The 12,685-nt window shown below is 58.2% G+C and overlaps 1 protein-coding gene across 2 annotated transcripts in view; it reads right to left on the bottom strand.

Moving 5' to 3' along the window:
* Window positions 1-12,685, bottom strand: part of STARD8 (StAR related lipid transfer domain containing 8) — a 59,416-nt gene that overhangs the window by 33,460 nt on the left and 13,271 nt on the right. The window contains exon 1 of one of the 2 annotated variants that reach the window (XM_029067769.1): window positions 10,957-11,025. The exons of the other annotated variant lie outside the window; for it this stretch is intronic. The gene's annotated coding sequence lies outside the window, so the exon portion shown is untranslated. Of the gene's footprint in view, window positions 1-10,956; window positions 11,026-12,685 lie in introns of those variants that run through there. 2 annotated transcript variants of the gene reach the window in all.

Genomic DNA, 12,685 nt, shown 5'->3' with positions numbered 1-12,685 from the left:
TATTTATTAAGCGCTTACTATATGCAAAGCACTGTTCAAAGCGCTGGGGGGGACACAAGGTGATCGGGTTGGCCCACGTGGGGCTCACGGTGTTCATCCCTGTTTTACGGATGACGTTACTGAGGCACAGAGAAGTCTTGATCCCCATTTGACAGATGAGGTAACTGAGGCACAGAGAAGTTAAGTGACTTGCCCACAGCCACACAGCTGACAAGTGGTAGTCGAACCCAAGCCCGGGCTCTTTCCACTGAGCCACGCAGCTTCTCTAAGTGAAGTGACTCGCCCAAAGTCACACAGCTGGCAAGCGGCGGAGCCGGGATTCGAACCCACGACCTCCGACTCCCAAGCCCGGGCTCTTTCCACTGAGCCGCGCTGCTTCCCCGTCAGATTGGACGCAGGCCCTGGCCCATATGGGGCTCACTATCTCCACCCCCATTTTCCAGAGGAGGTAACCGAGGCCCCGAGAATAATAATAATAATAATAATGTCGGTATTTGTTGAGCGCTTACTATGTGCAGAGCACTGTTCTAAGCGCTGGGGTAGACACAGGGTAATCAGGTCGTCCCACGTGAGGCTCACAGTCTTAATTCCCATTTTACAGATGAGGTAACTGAGGCACAGAGAAGTGAAGTGACTTGCCCCCAGTCACCCAGCTGACAAGTGGCAGAGCCGGCATTCGAACCCATGACCTCTGACTCCCAAGCCCGTGTTCTTTCCACGGAGCCAGAGTGAAGTGACTCACCCCACGTCACGCAGCAGATGTGAGGCAGAGCCAGGATTAGAACCCACGACCTCCTGACGCCCAGACCCGTGCTCTATCCACTCCTTGAGGGCGGCCTGAGAGAGAATGGGGCGGGCCTACAGCAGGAGGGACTCAAGTCAGACTCTGGGAGGCACTTTCCTCCAAAAAGCGGAGAGATTTAGACGGAGACTCATCGAGACGAAGAGATACTCAGATGCAGAGAGACAGAGAGCATGGCAGAGGGAGATTCAGAAGCAGCGTGGCTCAGTGGAAAGAGCCCGGGCTTGGGAGTCAGAGGTCATGGGTTCTAATCCCGCCTCCTCCGCTTGTCAGCTGTGTGACCGTGGGCAAGCCGCTTCACTTCTCTGTGCCTCAGTGACCTCATCTGTAAACTGGGGATGAAGACTGTGAGCCCTATTTGGGACAACCTGATGACCTTGCATCTACCCCAGCGCTTAGAACAGTGCTTGGCACATAGTAAGTGCTTAACAAATACCAACATTATGATTATTATTATTCAGAGACTCAGAGGTAGTCACAGACGTAGACAGAGGCAGAGAGTCGTGGCTGGGGCCGGGGGCCGGGGGTCTCGTCCCTCTCCACCGCCCCTTCCCCGCGGCTCAGAGCTCAGACGCAGGGTTCTGCCACGCGCCTGCTGTGTGACCTCGGGTAAGTCGCCGAACCTCTCTGGACCTCATATCTCCGCCCCAGCCCACCCCAACCCCAGTCTCTGCCCCGGACCGCCCCCGAGGAAGAGGGGGAGATCTCTCAGGGCACGGTCTCTGCCCAAAAGACCCCCCCCCCAGACTGAAACCTATCCCAATCACCGAGACCCCCAACCGTCGACCCGCAGGATGTGGGATAGGGACTGCCTCTCACCTGATTGCTTCGGATCTATCCCAGCGCTTAGAACAGTGTTTGGCACGTACTTAACAAACACCATTATTTTTACGATTATTATTAAGACCCCGTCATAGTCAAGTGCCCCGCCAAGACCCCCCACCAGACATGTACCCCATCAAGACCTCCACCCCGGAAATACATCCCGTCACGGAGATCCTCTACACCAGAGACTCTCCCCCAACCCAGACACTCCAGACCTACGGATCCCCCTCCCAGAAAAATAAAAACAACAGAACAGAAAAAAAGAAGAAAATATCCAGGGAGAGGCACCGCGATTTAAGCAGCGAGGCCAAGCGGAAGCAGCGGAGGGCTGGGAATCCTGGGTTCTAATCCCGGCTCCACCACTTGCCTGCCGCGTGACCTGGGGCAAGTCATTTCACTTCTCCGTTTCCCCATCTGTCAAACGGGGATGAAATACTTGTCCTCCACCCCCTGTTCGTTCATTCATTCATTCAATCGTATTTATTGAGCGCTCACTGTGTGCAGAGGACTGTGCTAAGCGCTTGGACAGTACAAGCGATAAAGAGAGACAATCCCTGCCCACGCCGGCTTTACGGTCTAGAAAGGGGGAGCCGGACTTCGAAACAAGTAAACGGGCATCAACAGAAATAAATGTGAGTCTCACGCGGGACAGGAACTGGGTCTGACCTGATTACCTTATCTAGCGTTTAGTACAGTGCTTGGCACACCGTAAGGACACATCTTTAATTTTATTTATTTGTACTGACGTCTAGCCTGTAAGCTCGTTGTGGGCCGTATTGATCTTTGCCAAGCGCTCACACAGTAAAGCGCTCAGTAAATACGACGGAGCGGAGGAATCTAACAGATAGCACATTTGTTATTAATATTAGTGTTATTAGAGACACGCCATCCCAGAGACCCCCCCCACCTCAGAGACATCCCTCTCCCAGAGAGACACCCCGTCGGGGAGAGATGTTCCCTTCAAAGAGACACCCTTATCTGCGAGACTCCCCGAAATATCTTCTCTCACACACCCGCTCGGAGTCCCTCCGTCTAATGTTCATCACCGGCCTGTCCATCCAACCGTCCACCTGTCAGTCAAGCCCGCCAGCCCACCTGTCGGCCCACCGGTCCTCCCGCCAGCCCATCTTCGTTCGATCGCATTTATTAAGTGCTTACTGTGTGCAGAGCACTGTGCCGGGCGCCTGGGAAAATACGAGGCAACAATAACGAGAGGCAGCGGGGCTTAGCAGAAAGAGCCCGGTCTTGGGAGTCAGAGGACGTGGGTTCTAATCCCGGCTCCGCCACTCGTCTGCTGCGTGACCTTGGGCAAGGCGCTTCACTTCTCTGGGCCTCAGTCACCTCGTCTGGAAAAGGGGGATGAAGCCCCACGTGGGACGACCCGATGACCTTGTACCTAACAGGGTACTTAGAACAGTGCTTGGCCCGTAGCAAGTGCTTAAATTCCATTTTATTACTGTGGGGTCCACAAGAACGTCACAGTCTGGAGCGAGTCGGTCTGTCCACCTTTCAGCCCATCCGTCCATCCCTTCCGCCCCCACCCCCGTCCTTCCCCCAGATCCTCGGTCCCAGAGCCAGCCCGGGTAGGGGTGACCCCGCTGGCCGCCCGCACTCGGGACCCCAGCCGGCCAACGGGCCCACGGGGCGAGGGCGGAGGCCCGGCGAGCCAATGGGCAGAGGTTGGACCAGGCCTCCCTGCCCCCCTGGCGGGGCCCAAGGCTCGGGTTGGACGCTGCCCCTTTAAGAGCGGCCAGGCCGGGCCAGCAGGGGCCTGGAGGTGACCTTCAGGCAGCGGGGACGGGGCAACTCAATCGTTTACCCCCCTCGGTCGGTCGGAGGGACAGAGGCGGGACCAGCTCTAGGTCTCGGTGTGTGTGTTTGGGTTTTTTTGGGGGGTGGGAGGGTCCCCCAGATGCAGACCCAGCAGGAGTTAGACAGACGTCCCCCTTTTTCAGTGGCCTCCCCCCCGGCCTCCAGGACCGCCCCCCACTCCCCAAGCCACCCCTCTGCCCAGTCAGGACTGAAGAAAGACTACTGATTCATGAATTGATTGATTGATTGACTGACTGAAATCTCCTGACCCAGCGCCCCCTCAGCAACTCGCCCTCGGAGGAATTCCTCCTCGCTGCCCGGGTTGGAAAATACTGTACTATTTCCCCTGCTACACTGTCGGCTCTCTGAGGGCAGGGGTCTCGTCTCCTAATTCTACTGCCCTCGCCAAGCGTTCGGTACAGTGCTCCGCACAGAGCAGACTATGCTGTCAGATCCTGGAGGGTAGGGGTCACGTCTGCCGACGCTCCTCGGCAGTCAGCACAGTGCTCTTCATACAGAAGAGAAACAGCACGGCCTCGTGGAAAGAGACGGGGTCTGGCCCGGGTTCTAATTTATCACTTTAATAGAAAGATTAAATTCGAATTCCGGTTCTAATTCCGGCCTCGTTGCTTTCCCGTTGTGTGACCTCGTTGCTTTCCTCATCTGTAAAACGGGGGTGAAATCTCCTTCCCCTTGGCCCCGTGTGGAACTGGGTCTGCGTCCATCTTATCTGGCCTCTACCCCAGCGCTTAGTACAGTGCCTGGCACATAGCAAGCGCTTCAAAACCACAGTGATCACCAGTAGTAGCCGGTGCCGGACTGTCGGTCTGACCAGCGGGGAGAGCGAAGGGCCGGCAGAGGGTCGGTGGCCGGCGGGGAGAGGTGGGGGCCGGCGAGGGTTTTGGGGGTGCCGGATTCCGGGCCTAGCCGGACGCGTCCTCCCCGGACCCGGGAGGGAGTCGGGGAGACAGCGGGGTTTCCTCTAGCACGAGGGAGGAAGTGGCCGTGAGCAGGCGAGCGGGGCAAGGCCGATTATCTGACATCCTGGGAAAGCCACGCCGCCTTCCTGCTTCCTGTTTCCTCTCCGCGGGGAGGGATGAGGGAGCCAGGAGTCCTAACCCAAGCCCCCAGCCCGCCGCGGAGCTTGGGGAAGAGAGGACGACCTTATGCTCTTGTTGCCCGGGCGGGGAAACTGAGGTCGGGGGGGGATGGGCATGGGTGGTAGGAGGGGGTATCAGACTAAGCTCGTGTCTAATAATAATAATGTTGGTATTTGTTAAGCGCTTACTATGTGCCGAGCACTGTTCTAAGCGCTGGGGTAGACCCAGGGGAATCAGGTTGTCCCACGTGGGGTTCACACTCTTAATCCCCATTTTCCAGATGAGGGAACTGAGGCACAGAGAAGTGAAGTGACTCGCCCACAGTCACACAGCTGACAAGTGGCCGAGCCGGGATTCGAACCCATGACCTCTGACTCCAAAGCCTGCGCTCTTTCCACTGAGCCATGCTGCTCCCAGATTCGATCTCCATTTTACAGATGAGGGAACCGAGGCACAGAGGAGTGAAGTGACTTGCCCCGGGGTCACCCAGGAGACAGGTGGCGGAGCCGGGATTAGAACCCAGATCTTTCCGACTCCCAGGCTCGTGTTCTTTCCGCCGAGGCCGCGCAGCTGTTCTTCCTCCCCCCAGCCCTCGGCACCTGGCCCTCGCTCTGAGCCTCCAGTTGCCCTCTCTCGAGGCAGCGGGGACCCCCGCCCCCAGGATCAGGACGGGCCCCCTCTCCCCGGCCCCAACGGCCCCTGCACTGTAGCTCGATCTGCCCCCTTGCTAGGAAGCAGCGTGGCTCAGTGGAAAAAGCCCGGGCTTGGGAGTCGGAGGTCGTGAGTTCGAATCCCGGCTCTGCCGCTCGTCAGCTGGGTGACTGTGGGCAAGTCACTTCACTTCTCTGGGCCTCGGTGACCTCATCTGTAAAATGGGAATTAACTGGGAGCCTCACGGGGGACAACCCGATGACCCTGGATCTCCCCCAGCGCTTAGAACAGTGCTCTGCACATAGTAAGCACTTAACAAATACCAACATTATTATTATTCTTAACTGGGGACCCCTGCCCCCTGAGACCACCACAATAATAATAATCATGGTATCTGTTAAGCGCTTACTACGTGCCAGGCACTGTACTAAGCACTAGGGTGGATCCTGCCCCACGTGGGGCTCACGGTCTCCATCCCCATTTTCCAGATGAGGTCACGGAGGCGCGGAGAAGTGAGGTGACTTGTCCAAGGTCACACAGCAGACAAGTGGCGGGGAGGGGGTAGCCCCTGAGCACTCAACAGGCCCCCTCCCCGCCAGCCCCTGCACCGGCCCTCAGGCTGCCCTCTCCGCTGAACACCGGGGACCCCCGGGACCCCCGACCACTCACGCCGCCCGGACAATCGAACCCACACCCCGCCACCGCCCTTCTGGGGGGAGACTCCGGGGCTCTCCGGACGGCCAGAGTTTCCCGAGGCCCGGGCCGCCGCCGGACAAACGGGGGGCTACTCCAACGCCCCCCACCCCCAGAGGGGGCTGACACGTGAGGGGCTCCTGAACCCCATCTTGACACCCGTGAGGGCATTGGAATCTGGCCTGGAGCTCGAGTTCGAATCCCCCCGAACTTCTGGGGGTCTCCTCCTCCCAGTCGTCGAACTTGCGTTCGAATCCCGCTCTTCTGGGGGGTCTCCTCCTCCCAGTCGTCGCCCCCTCCCCCCGTGCTTCTGCCAGGAGGGGAGGGGGCTACTATCTGCCCCAATAATGATGAATACTGATGTCTTTCTCACCCCCTCTAGACCGTAAACTCGTCGTGGGCAGAGAAAGTGTCCGTCCTGTCCCCTTCCAAGCGCTCAGTACAGTGCTCTGTACACAGTAAGCGCTCAATAAATACGACCGAATGAATTATCGCTGTGGTATTTGTTTTTAAATGATATTTGATAAGAGCTTATTACGTGCCGGGCACTGGGGAGGATTCAAGCTCATCGGGTCCATGTCCCACGTGGGGCTCAACATCTTAATCCCCATTTGACAGATGAGAAAACTGAGGCAGGGAGAAGAGAAGTAACTCGCCCAAAGTCGCAGCGCAGACAAATGGCGGAGCCGGGATGAAGCATTTACCACGATCCAGGTGCTGTGCTAAGCACTGGGGCGCTTGCAATGCAATCAGGGACTCAGCCAACAGCGGAGGGAGAACGGGAATCAGAGACCCATTTTACGGACATGAAAACCAAGGCCCAGAGAAATGAAGTAAACCTGCCCAGTGCCCCACAAGCGGACAAGTGGCAGAGCTGGGACCAAGCACTTTCTATGAGCCAAACACTGCGCTAGGCGCTGGGGTGGAAGAACATCTCAATAAAATTTTATTTTTTTCTTGATTCTATTTATTGCCATTGTTCTTGTCTGTACGTCTCCCTCGATTAGACCGTAAGCCCGTCAAAGGGCAGGGACCGTCTCTATCTGTTTTGTCCATTCCAAGCGCTTAGTACAGTGCTCTGCACATAGTAAGCGCTCAATAAATACTACTACTAATAATAATGTTAGTATTTGTTAAGCGCTTACTATGTGCCGAGCACTGTTCTAAGCGCTGGGGGAGATACAGGGTCATCAGGTCGTCCCACGTGAGGCTCTCACCATTTTACAGATGAGGTCACTGAGGCCCAGAGAAGTGAAGTGACTTGCCCACAGTCACCCAGCTGACAAGTGGCAGAGCTGGGATTCGAACTCATGACCTAATAATAATAATAATAATGTTGGTATTTGTTAAGCGCTTACTATGTGCCGAGCACTGTTCTAAGCGCTGGGGTAGACACAGGGGAATCAGGTTGTCCCACTTGGGGGCTCACAGTCTTAATCCCCATTTTACAGATGAGGTAACTGAGGCACAGAGAAGTTAAGTGACTTGCCCAAAGTCACACAGCAGACAAGTGGCCGAGCCAGGATTCGAACCCACGAACTCTGACTCCAAAGCCCGTGCTCTTTCCACTGAGCCACGCTGCTTCTCTAACTCCTCTGACTCTGTACCGGAGACCTCTGACTCCATACTATTGAATGAATGAATGAACAATCGGGGACTCAGTCTTCGGGGGAGGGAGGATGGGTGTGGAACCCCCGTTTTACGGATGAGAAAACAGAGGCACAGAGGAGGGAAGTGACTCACCCAAGGTCACACAGCGGGGAAGCGGCCGAGACAGGGTTAGGCCAAGGTCCTCTGACTCCCAGGCCCGGACTCTCCCCGCTGGGCCGCACCACCACGGCCCTCACACATCCCACACCCTGACCCCCGGCCCCCCATACGCACAAACGCCCTCGAGCATCCATCTTTACCGAGCACTTATGTCTGCAGAGCACTGTACTAAGCGATCGGGAGAATACACTACAACAGAGTCGGGAGACGCGTCCCCCCACCTCCCGCGACGGCCTTACGGTCTGGAAGGGGAGACGGACTTTAATATAAATAAATTAATCCCGGATGCGGACACAAGCGCGGTGGGGACGAGGGAGGGGGATACATCAGCGTGGCTCAGTGGAAAAGCCCGGGCTTGGGAGTCAGAGGTCACGGGTTCGAATCCCGGCTCTGCCCCTTGTCAGCCGTGTGACTGTGAGCAAGTCACTGAACTCCTCTGTACCTCAGTTACCTCATCTGTAAAATGGGGATTAAGACTGGGAGCCTCACGTGGGACAACCTGATGATGCTGCATCTCCCCCAGCGCTTAGAACAGTGTTCTGCACCTAGTGAGCGCTTAACAAATACCAACTTTATTATCATTATAAATGAAGGACACAAATCCAAGATGGAGGCGCAGCGAGCAGATTGGCGTCAGAGGAGCGAAGTGTGCGGGCTGGGCTGGAGTAGAACAGTGCCTGGCACAAAGTAGGCGCTTAACAAATACCATAACGAGGAGGAGGAGGAGATAAGGTAGGACGGGGTGAGTTGTTTGAGTTCTCACACACCCTCACACATCACAACCCCCCCCCCCCCGCCACAAACACCCCCACCACACACAAGCCTACATGGTACACGCCCAGAAGTAATAGCATTAAAGCGTTTACTGAGTGGGCACAACACTGTACTGAGCGCCGGGAAAAGCTACGCAGCTGCAGGGGCAGTCAGGGCCCCCCGGTCGCAGTCTAAGAATTCATCCGTTCAATTGTATTTATTGAGCGCTTACTGGGGGCACTGTACTCAACGCTTGGGATAAAGGGTGGGGTCCCGATAAGGAGCGGTGAAACCACGGAAACACAAAATCACCATAGGGAGAAATACAACACACACACACACACAACACACTCAACCCCCCACACAAGTCATGTATATAATAATAATAATAATGTTGCTATTTGTTAAGCGCTTACCATGTGCAGAGCACTGTTCTAAGCGCTGGGGTAGACACAGGGGAATCAGGTCGTCCCACGTGGGGCTCACAGTCTTAATCCCCATTTTACAGATGAGGGAACTGAGGCACAGAGTCCCACACGACACCACCACACTCCTCAGCCCCCTATTTGTTTACGGTATTAAGCGCTTACTAATAATAATACTGTTGGTATTTGTTAAGCGCTTACTATGCGCTAGACGCTGGGTCATCAGGTTGTCCCACGCGAGGCTCAGTCTTAATCCCCATTTTCCAGATGAGGTGACTGAGGCCCAGAGAAGTGAAGTGACTTGCCCCCAGTCACCCAGCTGACGAGTGGCAGAGCCGGGATTCGAACCCATGACCTCTGACTCCCAAGCCCGGCCTCTTTCCACTGAGCCACGCTGCTTCCCGAAGTAGGTGTCAAACGCTGTTCTAAGCGCTGGGGTAGATGGGAGCGAATTAGGTCCGACGCCGTCCCGCACGGGGGACCGGGTCCAAGAAGGGGGGAGAGCGGAGGACACGAAAAGTGAAGTGACTCGTCCAAGGTCACCCAGAAGACAAGTGGCGGCGGCAGGATTAGAACCCAGGCCACACTGGAAGGGAGGCAGGGGTGAAGGTGAGAAGGGGAGACGGTTTGGAAATAGCCCCAGCTGTGATGGACGCCCCCCTCTGTCCTCCCGCCCCCAGCAGGGAGTTAAGAGGGGCTCTGCCCTGGGTGGGGGGGGGTCTCATGGGAGACCGGAGACCCCCATCCCTGCCCCGCTTCCGTTGCTAGGAGAAGAGCCCGGGCTTGGGAGTCAGAGGTCACGGGTTCGAATCCCGCCTCTGCCACTTAGCTGGGTGACCGTGGGCAAGTCGCTTCCCTTCTCTGGCCCTCAGTGACCTCATCTGGAAAATGGGGATGAGGATTGTGAGCCTCACGTGGGACCACCTGATAGCGCTGGGCACATAGTGAGCGCTTAACATTTACCAACATTATTATTAAGGCTGAGCAATGCGCTCCACGGCCACGGGGACCAGAGAGGGCCAGGAGCCGGGCCGGGGTCACACAGCCCGGGAGAAGGGGGGAGGGGGCTGCGGACGCGGAATTTCCCGGCCGTTTCTCGGCAGGCCGGCGGGGGCTTCCCCCGGGGCGGGAACCTTGACACCCGCGGCCCCAGTCCGGACTAAATCCCCCCCCCCGAGCCCCCCACCCCTAATCCAGGCCTCCCCTCTGAGCCCCCCGCCCATAGTCCGGATCAGATCCTGTCCCCCCACCCCCGGAGACCCTCACCCCCAAATCCAGGTCTCCCCGCCCACTGTCCAGATCAGATCCTGTGCGTCCCCTCCCCCGGAGACCCTCACCCCCAAATCCAGGCCTCCCCGATGAGACCCCCCGAACACAGTCCAGATCAGATCCGCCCCCCCCCCCCAGGAGACCCTCACCCCTAAATGCAGGTCTCCCCGATGAGACCACCCCGCCCCTTAACCACACCGGATTCCTCCCTCTTGGAGCCCCCCGCCCCTAATCCAGGCCTCCCCGCTGAACCCCCCGCCCACTGTCCAGATCAGATCCTGCCTCCCCAGGAGACCCTCACCCTTAAATCCAGTCCTCCCCGCTGGGCCCCCCGCCCCTAAACCCCCCCGGCTCCTGCCCCCCCAGAAGACCCTCCCCCCTAAATCCAGTCCTCCCTGCTGAGCCCCCCGCCCACAAACCAGATCCTGCCCCCCCAGGAGACCCTCCTCCCTAAATCCAGGCCTCCCCGCAGAGCCCCCCCCCCAAGTCCAGATCAGATCCGTGTTCCCCCAGGAGACCCTCACCCTTAAAATCCAGTCCTCCCCGCTGGGCCCCCCGCCCCTAAACCCCACCGGCTCCTGCCCCCCCAGGAGACCCTCCCCCCTTAAATCCAGTCTTCCCCGCTGGGCCCCCCGCCCCTAAACCCCACCGGCTCCTGCCCCCCCCAGAAGACCCTCCCCCTTAAATCCAGTCCTCCCCGCTGAGCCCCCCGCCCACAGTCCAGATCAGATCCTGCCCCCCCCCGGAGATCCTCCCCCCTAAATCCAGTCCTCCCCGCTGGGCCCCCCGCCCACAATCCAGATCAGATCCTGCCCCCCCGGAGACCCTCCCCCCTTAAACCCAGTCCTCCCCTTACCCGGGGGTCCGAGCTGGAGCTGCGGGCGCCTGGCAGGGGTGCTGGGCGCGCGTCTGACACCTCCCCCTGCCCCCAGCGGGGGGCGCCCGCGGGGGGGGGGAGGAGAGGGCGGCCAGCCCCGCCCCCTGGAGCCTCCCGACCAATCGGAGACGAGGCTGCCCCCTGGCCACGCCCATATCGGCGGGGGGCGGGGCGAACCCCCGCCTCCCGGCCTCAGCCAATCAGAGGGCGGGAAACCGGCTCGCGTAGTCCGGGGGCGGGAAGGGCGGGGCGGGTCGCGTTATAGGAGACGCGAGGGCGTTATAAGACGACGAAGGGGGCGTTTTAAGGCGAAAGGCTGGAAAGCCCGCCCCGCCGTGCGAACCTCCGCCTCCCTGCCACCCTCTCCACCCTCCTAAACTCGTTTTGAGCAGGGAATGAGACTCTTCCCTTGTCATTCATTCAATAATAATAATAATGGTGGTATTTGCTAAGCGCTTACTATGTGCAAAGCACTGTTCTAATAATAATAATGATAATGTTGGTATTTGTTAAGCGCTTACTATGTGCAGAGCACTGTTCTAAGCGCCTGGGGTAAACACAGGGGAATCAGGTCGTCCCACGTGGGGCTCACAGTCTTAATCCCCATTTTACAGATGAGGGAACTGAGGCACAGAGAAGTGAAGTGACTTGCCCACAGTCACCCAGCCGACAAGTGGCAGAGCTGGGATTCGAACTCATGAGCCCTGACTCCAAAGCCCGTGCTCTTTCCACTGCGCCACGCTGCTTCTAAGCGCTGGGGGATGCAAGGTGATCAGGCCGTCCCACCTGGGGCTCACAGTCTTAATCCCCTTTCACAGATGAGGTAACTGAGGCACAGAGAAGTGAAGTGACTCGCCCACAGTCACACAGCTGACAAGTGGCCGAGCCGGGATTTGAACCCATGACCTCTGACTCCCAAGCCCGGGCTCCTTCCACTGAGCCACGCTACAATAGTATTTATTGAGCGCTTACTATGTGCAGAGCACTGTACTAAGCGCTTGGAATGGACAAATCGGTAACAGCGCTCTCCCCAGCGCTGAGTACACGGCCAGCGCTCAATAAACACGCTTGACTGGCTCCTCCGCCCCTGGGCCTCCCCTAATAATAGTGGGATTTGCTAAGCGCTTATTACGTGCCAGGCTCTTTACTGAGCGCCGGGGTGGAGGCAAGCGAGTCGGGTTGGACACACTCCCCGTCTCACGTGGGGCTCCCAGGCTCCACCCCCGTTTTACAGATGAGGGAACTGAGACTCATAAAAGTGAAGTGACGCGCTCGAGGTCCCACTGCAGACAAGTGGTGGGGGCAGGATTAGAACCCAGGACCTCTAACTGCCAGCCCCAGGCTCTACCCATTACACCATGCCCCTGTCCAGAGCATCCCCTGCCCCTGGCTCCCCGAGTTGTCCACTATGCCAGACCCCCTGCTACCCCAGCCCCACTTCCCCAGCCTCCGGCTCCTCCAGTCCCCAGCTCCCCCAGACCCCCAGACCCCTGCTCTTTCAGGCCCCCAGACTCCAACTTCCCCAGACCCCTGCTCCTCCAGCCGCCCCGACTCTCACTCGCCCAGATTTCAGCTCCCCCAGTCCCCCAGACTCTCACTCCCCCAGACCCCAGCTTCCCGGATCCCTGCTCCCCCAGACCCCTGCTCCTCCGGCCTCCCAGGCCCCTGCTCCCCTAGACCCCTGCTCCTCCAGTCCCCCAGACTTTCA

This window comes from Ornithorhynchus anatinus, chromosome 6 (assembly GCF_004115215.2).
Source record: "Ornithorhynchus anatinus isolate Pmale09 chromosome 6, mOrnAna1.pri.v4, whole genome shotgun sequence".
NCBI lineage: Eukaryota > Metazoa > Chordata > Mammalia > Monotremata > Ornithorhynchidae > Ornithorhynchus > Ornithorhynchus anatinus.
The sequence above is the reverse complement of the archived record's forward strand: the minus strand, read 5'-3'. Positions and strand labels throughout refer to the sequence as shown.